The 9893-nt window shown below is 37.7% G+C and overlaps 1 long non-coding RNA gene across 3 annotated transcripts in view; it reads left to right on the forward strand.

Annotated features, from left to right (window-relative positions):
- Positions 1–4012, forward strand: part of LOC311599849 — a 44358-nt gene extending 40346 nt beyond the window's left edge. For all 3 annotated transcript variants that reach the window (XR_014780028.1, XR_014780029.1, XR_014780030.1), the window contains exons 2-3: positions 327–449; positions 2525–4012. This is a non-coding gene — a long non-coding RNA (uncharacterized lncRNA). The remainder of the gene's footprint in view (positions 1–326; positions 450–2524) is intronic.
- Positions 4013–9893: the final 5881 nt, after the last annotated feature.

The following is a 9893-nucleotide window of genomic DNA, read 5'->3' on the forward strand; positions in this document are numbered from 1 at the left end:
TTATTTATTTTTATTTTATGTGAATAAATGCTTTTCCAACATGTATGTATATGCACCAAATGCTTGTCTAGTGCTTTTCCAGTGCCCATGGGGCAGAAGAGGCTATTGGATGCCTTGGAAGTGGAGTTAAAGAGATCTGTGAGCCAAGATGGGTCCTGGGAACCAAACCCCTGGGACCTCTTCAAGGTCAGCGAGAGTTGTTAACAGCTGAGACATCTCTCCAAACCAAAACTTCTCCTTTTTAAATTTTGTTTTAGGATAAATAACACTGACTGTTATGATAGATGATACCTTATGATAAATGATTCTCTCTCTCTCTAAAACAGATTTACTGTGTACACTATGCTTGCAGTGATCTCTTTCCTTAGCTCCCTGAGTGCTGGAATTATAGATGGGAGCCACCACATCCAGACAGGAACTAATCTAAGAAACAGCTTCAGTATCAAAAGGTAGCGCTATTAACATGTTATAAATGCTTAATTTGATGGGGGCCCACAGTAATTTTGGAACTTTGTGTGATTCAATTTTAGATTACCTGAGACATAAGTTTCTTCTTTATATTTTACTGAGTACGGAAAGTAGCACATTATACACAGACAGACAGCGACTATTGACATGAGTTTGTAAACATTTTTGCACAATACTCTGTTTTCTTGTATATGGGAGTAAAACCAAAAAGAAAGCATCTTCTGTAGATGCTGGATTTTTCTTAAAGTCAGTCTTCTGGAAGATGCCAGGAAGTCTCCCTTAGTCACTGTACTGTTTCCTAAACATGTCAAGGAGCTGCTCAGCCTCAGTCAGGGCAGTGAATGCAGAGAAGCCCATCAGTACTCTGTATGCTTCTGCCCAGTACCCCAGTAAAAGATGTTTCCTTATGACTAGTTTTCATGAACATGTGCAGGGTCTTCACCATTTTATTTGGACATAATTCCTGAGATGCGACAAGTAAATAGTTAAAAACATAAAGCAGTATGTTTGGCCTTCAAAATGTGATTTTTTTCACTCTAATTAAATGTTCCTTGTTGGTGACTGGCTTAAATCATATGTATAGAAACGTCCTGGGCAACTAACATAAACAAAGGATAGAATCTGGTTGAAGTAAAAGTCTTTTCCAATGTTGTTTGTAACCTAAGGACTTTACTCACATGTTGGATGCATGCCATTAAACTCAGCCAGGAGCAATATATAATGTGGCCTATGACTGTTATAGACATGCAAATTCATATTTTTCATATATAAAATACAAACATGTCAGCAGGAAAATTGGATAATGGTGTCCCCAAATCAGGAAACTGGCAAATGGTCTCTGGATTATAATAGCTTCTGCTCCCACTTCAAAAACTATAACAAACGTTTGATTCATCTGATGCTCTTCTCTAATTGGAGGCAATTGGTAGAGGCGGTTGAGTTCACACACTCCCAATTACTTCCACATTAGCTGCATTTTTCCAAACTTCCAGATTGTGAACTATTTTCTGAAAAACAAATAATGACAAACAGTCTTCTGCGCAGCATAATGTGCTGATTTAACCAAATTCAAGTGTCCACTCTCCTTTTCTGGGCTTCAGCTGCAGTCAGATTTCATGGTTCAATGTGACTGTCACAAACTCCAAAGCAACAATTCTAGTGCATTTTGTAGTGATGTCTAGTAGTGTGCTCCGAGTTCCCTAGTTCATCACCAGCTCTGTGTAAAGTGAGCTCTAGGAAAAAGCCCAACTGTCCAGCACTACCCATTTTCACAGTTTGCAGCCCACGTGGCTGCTCCCATAAAACTCTTGCTTCACAGGATCCTCACACTACCAGGAAGTAGATACTTCTGCAACCTCCTATAAGCTTCCTGAACCCAATGGCTGTCAGAATTTAGGGTTATAAATTATCCTGGACAGGTACATTTTAAAGAATGCAGGCTTCACTGTCCTCTGCCTTTATAAGACTAGGACGTTGCCTGCGTTTTTCTGCTGTGCTTTATTTTTGTTCCATTGTAAATTTGACAGCATTCTCCCCAGATGCGTTGTGTAGACTCATCCAGTTCTCCTGACCATGATGTGACTGTGAGGACATTTCTGTCAATCATTTCTGTCACTGATGGATATTTGTGGGTTCTGATTTCTCTGAATTTTTACCCGCTCTTAGATTGCTGGACAAACTGTGTGCAGAACTGATATGTTAGATATTGCAGGGGCATTTTAGTTAGCATTTGGCTACTAATGAGCTCAATGCTCTTCACAGACTCTCTGGCTATTTGTATTTTGTGACTTGTCATCTTCTAGATTTAATATTCTCATTTTTCTGTTAGGTCATCTGTATTTTGGAATATACATATTTTTGAATATTAATTTTTTTGCAGGTGATGGTGATCTATCTTTTCTAAGTATTTTCTCCCAGCTATGATTTGCTTTCTACTCTCTTTATTGAAACACGAATCTGTGCAAGTTTTTGATAAGCAAAAGTTTTGAATTTTTAACTGTATTATTGTACCTCTTATGCCTTATATTTCATTTTATTTATCTTTTTGTTTTTTCAGAATAAGGGATTGAACCCAGGGGCGTCAGCATGCCAAACAAGTGCTCTACCACTGAGCAACCATGTCCATATACCAAAGAATGAAAACTATCTCTCAACCTGAACAAAAAAACAACTCAAAATGGATTGAGGATCTTAGTGCAAGATGCAAAAATCCAATTTTCAAAAGGGAGCTAGACACAGTGAAGACTTCCTGAAAGGGACTACAACAGCAGGAGGAGGAGTCCTCAACGTGACAAATGGGCTTGGATTATGTTTAAAAGCCTCCGCACAGCTGGGCAAACCATCACCAGAGTGAAGAGAATCTACAGAATGGGAGGGAATCTTTGCCATTAATTAAGGGCATTAATATCTAGAAGATTCAAAGAAATACGTAAAAGTCTAAATATCGAAGAAACCAAACAATCCATTTAATAGATGGGCTAATGAAATGATAGACAGTTCTCAAGTGGGCAATAAACACACGAAAGCCCATTCAATGTGTTTAGTGCATAAGGAAATGCAAATTAGAACAACACTGAAATCCCATTTCACCCCGATCAGTATGGCTACTTTAAAGAAACACATAGCAACGGATGCTGTAAAGATGAATGGAGGTGGGGGAGAAGCTTATACACTGTTGGTGGGAATGTAAATCAGTCAATTAATCATCTGTGTTTATTGGCAAGCCATTCACAATAGCCAAATTATGGAAACAGCTAGGTGTCCATCAAGAGATGAATAGATAAAGAAAATGTATTATACACAAAGGAGTTTCATTCGTCCACAAAGAAAAATGAAATTATCTTGATTTTAGGAAAATGAATGCAATTAAAGACTGAAACATTGAGAAAAAACAGATTCAGAGAGACAGACTTCATGTTTTCTCCCCTGTGGATTCTCGGTTTTAGATGTGTACATAAAAACACATATGTAGATAGGGCCCGGAAATAGAAGTGACAATGTGTGGGGAATAATGTGACAGAGAGAGAGCAGCAATGAGGGGAAGAGAAAGAAGATGGTCAAAGTGTATAGTATGTTTTTATGAAGATATCTTGATGAGCCCCATCATTATGTACAATGAATACACACTAAGAAATTCTTATATTTAAATGTTCTGAAAATACGTAGTCTAGTTTATCAATATCTTTGTTCTACACTTAGGAAATTTTTCTTTACCCTAAGGATACAACCATATTTTTGCTTATTTCCTCCTGAATGTTTTAAGCCTTTTGGTATATGCCAACATAGTCTGTGACGTCTGTAGACTCAGTTGCCCCCACGTCACGTCACTGAACAGCTGGATTTGTCCAGCTCAGTCTTTCCCCTGATTTCTCACTTTTCTGTCTTGGATAGGACACAGTTTAGAACAGAGTTTGCCGTCAACAGTGTTGAACTCATGATGTGGAGGGAAGCTCACAACACTTTGTTGTGCAAACTTGCTGTGCTTTGCATCTAGATACTCATCTGTTAGAAAGTTCCATTTTATATCGAGCTTAATAAATTTTGTTTCCACCAAGTTCTTTCTCTGTGCCTATTTTATATGTAATCATAAACTTTATATCATCCCCTCCCACTGCCTTGTAGTCCTGAGGTAAACATACTCATGGTTTTACTTCTTTTCTGCACATCAGGACACAGCTTGTTTGTAGCTGTCGTATGTTTGCATTTTCCCATGAAGGATTGATTTCCCATGTGTTCTTCCCATCATGCTTTGGTGTTGGAGCTCTATGATTGAGTCATGTCATATTTGCATTTCTCATTTCCAGCAGAAGCTATATAGAATGTCATCCTGATTTTACCTTTTAAGACTAAAATATCTAGAAGACTTAACAAAAAAAGATTAGCAGAAGGTGAAAAATTTTAACTTTATGGTGATTCTTTTTCTGATCTGTTTCTGGCTCACTAATTCTGTTTGGTGCATTTATGTTTAAATAAGCACACTAATTTCTAGCTTTCATCTATGATGTTATTAGTTCTGTAACTATTTTAGTTTATTTGCCAGTCACCTTTACAGTGTCTGTTCTTTGTAAATTCAGCCAAACCCTGTTCTTTTCTTTTAACATTTTTAATCATAGTGTAAAATTTTCCCCTAATAATTCTAATATCTAATGTCATTGAGGATCTGTTATATTGTTTTTGCTTCTTGTGTCTCTCACATTGTTTTATTTCCTTGTGAGTTTAAAATTGGAGAAATTGTTCGTACAAGCTTAGATTGTATAGTTATCCAGATAAACAGCAGGCATAGTTCTAACGGGTTTTTTTTTCTTCTGTTGTTTGTGCTTAGTTCTGAGAATGAGGGCTTAGATTGCATGTTGCCCTTTGAAGTCTGAGATTACTTTTAAGATGGATTATTTAGTATCTGCCTTGGCACATGTTGTGCATCTTAAAGTATTCAGTAAGGGTTGGGAAACAACCAGTTTATTGAAGCTTCAATAAATATTTATTGCACCATCAGTTTGTCATGTTGACCTGCTAGGTTCTTCACAGACAATGTTGTAGGGATCTTTCCAGAATGAACACTCCAGTACCAATGAGAGTGGAAGGTGGTTGTCACCAGTGGAGTGAAGCCAGGACGGTTCCTGAGAGGCCTCGCTCTAAAATCCCAGGGGGCGGCTGGCAAGCAAGCAACATTAATCAGATTGTTGAAGGAAATGACCCATTGTTTCAGCTACTCCTCTAGCTAGTCTCCTTTATATACCAAGTGAAGTGATGCCTGACAGTCGTCCGTACAAACAGTGCTGTAAGTAAATCACTAAATAAACCAAGAAACCCATATGGTTGTTTGGTTTTGTAAACCTTACTGTACTTCAAGAATGCTCTTCATTTAGAACATTTCTATATAGATTGTTTATTATGTATAAGTCTGTAGTGTGTATATGGATAGCAAGTGACAATATGCTTGATTTCAAAGACACTAAAGAATTTTTTAAAACCTGACAACAAAAAATGCATAGGAGTAGCTAGTGTTCCACCTAACCCCATTCCACAATGACTGTGCCTAGCTGCCGGACACCAAAGAATGTCCTCGTCACCAGAGAAGACATGCTCAGAAAAACAAGCACAGTGAATCCTCACAACACACACAGAAGGCAAAGCCTGTAGTTAGAGAGGTGGCCCTCCTGAGTGGAAATGGTGAGCCAGGGTGAAGATGGAAGCAGTTGTCAACATTTGAAAGCCTCATTCTCCAGACTGGGATGCCGCGGGAAGGAGAAGAGTATGTGAAGGGCAAGAGAACAGTGGGCAGCATCCTTTGTGTCCTGCAAGTTTCATCATTTGCATTAATTTAACTCTACCAAGAAAAACATTTTATTAGTATACTTTGTTCATGAGCTTTTTAAGCGTTGTTGGTAATGCTAATTTTCATTTAATCTTTTGCATTACTAATCCTCTCACCGTTTCTGCAGGAAGACCAGCTAAGCTCAGAGTTTACGTGTGTATGTGTGTGACTTTGTTAGAAGCAATCGGACCTATGGACATTACTGTATGAAGTGATATCTTTCCTGGTGAGGACATCAGTCTCAGACCATGTGTGTGACTCCAAGCAAGGTTCTTATCTCCCTTATGACTCATGTGCTAATTGGAGATAATAATAGAGCCAGTGAAACCAGTGTTATTCTTTCAAAATATTAATGGTTTAGACAAAATAAAAAAAATTTTTTAGGAAAAAAATAAGGATTATGTAGCTAGAGTGGTGGACATACTTCGATCACTGAGACAAAATGCCTGCCAGGAATGATCTAAAGGGAAGAAGGAGCTAGGCCCGGGGACTCAGGCCTTTGATCCCAGTATTCAATAGGCAGGGCAGGCTGATTTTTATGAGTTCAAGGCCAGCCTGATCTACATAATGAGACCATGCTAAGAGAGAAGGAGGGAGGAAGGAAGGAAGGGAGCAGAGAGGGGTACAAGGAGATTATTGATCTATCTTCCATTTAGGATGTAATTTTATACACAAGTACGATATCTACATCATTTCTGCTCCGCACTGGGCTCCTCCAACTCCTCCTATTTCCCCTAATCTCTCTCAAGCCCATAGTCTCTTCTTCAGTTACTATTGTCAACACACACACAAATATATTAGATAAATCGATACTATAAAATATGAGAGGTTAACAGTATTTCTTGTAAAATCTGGAGGTATAGAAGGGTGTCCACACTCTCACCTTTTACTTAATATAATAATCAGTGTCTTAGCAAAAGCAACAAGACAATAGAAAGGGGAAAAGGCATAAAAATAGAAATGGAAAGAAACCAAAACATCCCTACCAGTAGACAGCAATAAGCTGAGTTTAAAAGGACCCAAAGACACCCCCTTTGCAAACTAATCCCTTTTATTTCTGATCAACACTCTCAGCAAAGTAGTTGAATTCAAGCTGTACGAACAAAATCAATAGCTTTATTATATAACAATAATGAATTTACTGCAGAGGAAGTTGGGAGAAAACTGAGTTTTCCTTGCTTAGCCAAAGCTGTTTAGTTTGCCAAAGCACAGGCTCTGAGTCAATTTTTTCTGTTGCTATGAAAAGGCAGGAGAATGGCAGTTCCTTATGGATAGACACATTCCACTGAGGCCCCTCCACCTCCCCAGGAAGGAGTTAGTGAGAATTCTCACATGTCCTTCTCATTTAATGTTCCCTATGCTAACGTAACGCAAACAATGATGTCACACATGCTAGGATGGACTGACACCTTTAAATGGGACTGGGGTTACATAAAGCTATGGGTGCTGTGCGATTGCACCAGTTGCAGTTAGAAGGACCGAAAAAGATGCTGCAAGGATGTCAGTGAGCAAGTGGCACAGAACACTTCTCTGTGTCCACAGCGACATAAATGGCTCAGGCACTGAGAAACAGCACACAGCTTGGACACCGGCATTAAGCCGCATGTTGGAGTAGTGCATTTAAGGTTGTTTCACTTTAAGATACTGCAAACTGTATGAATAACCACATGTTTTCTAGTTTCTATCACTATGAGTGTCATGTAGTCCATTAAGGAGCTTGGCCTGCTGAGCAAATGTTTTATAATGACCTTGGAACTGCGCGGTTTTGAACAAGTGCCTTTCAAAAGACACATGTCGTCGGTTTATAAAGTTAATCATTCCCCCTTCACTTTTTTCTTTAAGGTTTATTTTGTTTTTAATTATATGTATCTCTGTGTATATGCCCATGAGTTTGGATGCCCACGGAGCCTAGAGATGTCCGACCTCCTGGAGCTAGAATTATAAATAGCTGTAGCCACCAGACGTGGGTGCTGGGAATTGAACTCTGATCCTCTGGAAGAGCAGGACTCAACCTTAACCACTGGGCAGTCCCTTGAGCCCCATTTTTTCTCCCTTTTTTATTCCAAACATTTTGTTAACATCTACCACATATTATTAGAGTTTAGTTATATTTTTTTTTAGTTGGTACAAATTTTGATTAAGTAATTCTGAAAATTTGAGTCCAAACATGATTTCCATGGGCAGCTTTATATATAAAAGTGAAAAGGAGTTGTCAGAAAAACAAGAAAATTACTAATCAATCAAAAGTAAAGTCTAATAAATAAAATCTTTTCTGAGTAAGTAAAAAAGAAAAAATAAGTCTCAAGTTACACTGAAAAGTTAAGCAGGTTGACAGAAGGATGACCGAGGAAACAGCAGTAAAAGAGCCTCAGAAAAGGGTCAGTCTAAGGGGCCCTTATAAAACTTAACAGTTGGCAAAGACCAAGAACATAAATCAGGAAGTAATAACCACACACCTTTGTGAGGAACATTAAGAGATGAAGTTAATGCGGGAAATTTACATCAAGATTAACACAAATCAGTACAAGGCTAAGATTATTAACATATGCGCAGGTGCAATTAATTGTACAACAGGCTGGCTCCTGCATCAGAGTTCTGTAGAAGGAGATAGAACTAACTCAAGGTTTACATCTGACTTCTGCATAAGGAACAAGCAGCTGGAAGCTCTGAAAGAAAGCAGTTAAAGTCAGCATCCAAGAAGTGAGTCTGGACAGAAAGTGCCTAAGTGATGGTCCTTGTTTTTACATTGAATGAACTTTATATATTTGTTTTAAATAGTAACGATACCTGTTATTATTTAATGAATAAAACCAGAGTCTTTAAAGTAAAACACAATTTTTTTGCTAGAAATAATTTGATAAGAATTTTAATTTTGTAACCATTGCCTTAAATGACCACAACTAATATTTGAAGAAAATTACTTAATACATATTTTTGTTACCATCCATTTTATACCTATATTCTAAGATTATACAATAAATATATTTTTATATTGTCTGGCTATGTGAAGAGACAATTTAATTCTTGGTTGCATTTCCCACAAATAAATAATTTTTAATTTAAAAAAGTTTATTCCCAGAGATGCTGGCTGCCTTGTCAAGAGTAAGTGATTCCTTTTACAAGGTTTTCTTAAAAAATTAGCCCCATTAATAGAAATTTTAAAAAAATTGTCCACACTATTTTCATTCCATATCTCAACCAACCGATGAAAGGTGGAAACAGCCAGCCATGTTAAATATGTAGCAAATAATTTACATTTGCTACCCTGGTGGGATAGTGCTCCATCCAAGGGAACTACTTTGAGCCTGAGGACTTCCGGCTATGTAAGTACATTACAAATTTAACACATTTTACTAAGGCATTCAATTTTTCATAATCTATTTTTATATACCTGATTTTGAGTATTATTTTACATTAAACAAACTTTAAGTTCACTTTAAACTCATTTTGCTTTCCTTGCTTTAGGCTTAACTTTGACACCAAATACAGAATATTATATTTGGAGAGATAAAATTTGTCTTTTTGTTTCTGTAAGTGAATTACAGACTACAAGCGTAGTTCTGATAACATTAAATGATTTGATCAGGTATTACTGACCATTAACTTGTACATCTTTAACAGTTTACAGTGATTTAGGAACTTTTTCATAAAATTAGGATTTTACAATTTTAATACCTGTTAAATCTGAGCATTAAAATATAATAATTGAATTGAAGATCCTTTTTTATGAAAATAAACTTTGAACCATAAATACAGTTCACAGATAGATTGGAAATCTAATTTTATAATCCTTTTATGGCATACTTTTACAAATGCCAAAAAATGAGAGTGGGGGAGAGAGAGAGAGAGAGAGAGAGAGAGAGAGAGAGAGAGAGAGAGAGAGAGAGAGAGAGAAAGAAGAAGAAGGAGGAGGAGGAGGATGAAGAGAGGAAAGGTGGGAGGGAGGGAGGGAGGGAGGGAGGGAGGGAGGGAGGGGGAACTGGTTTGAGCATTATGAAGAGGGAACTGGAGATTCAGGCTGGAGAGGAATCGCCTATTGTGAGTAGCCAGCCCTGCCACTTGAGGTCATAGTAAACTGCCAGCCCCTGACGCTGCTGAGGGCCTGCTGCAG

Source organism: Acomys minous (genome assembly GCF_964271855.1).
Source record: "Acomys minous genome assembly, chromosome: 6".
Taxonomy (NCBI): domain Eukaryota; kingdom Metazoa; phylum Chordata; class Mammalia; order Rodentia; family Muridae; genus Acomys; species Acomys minous.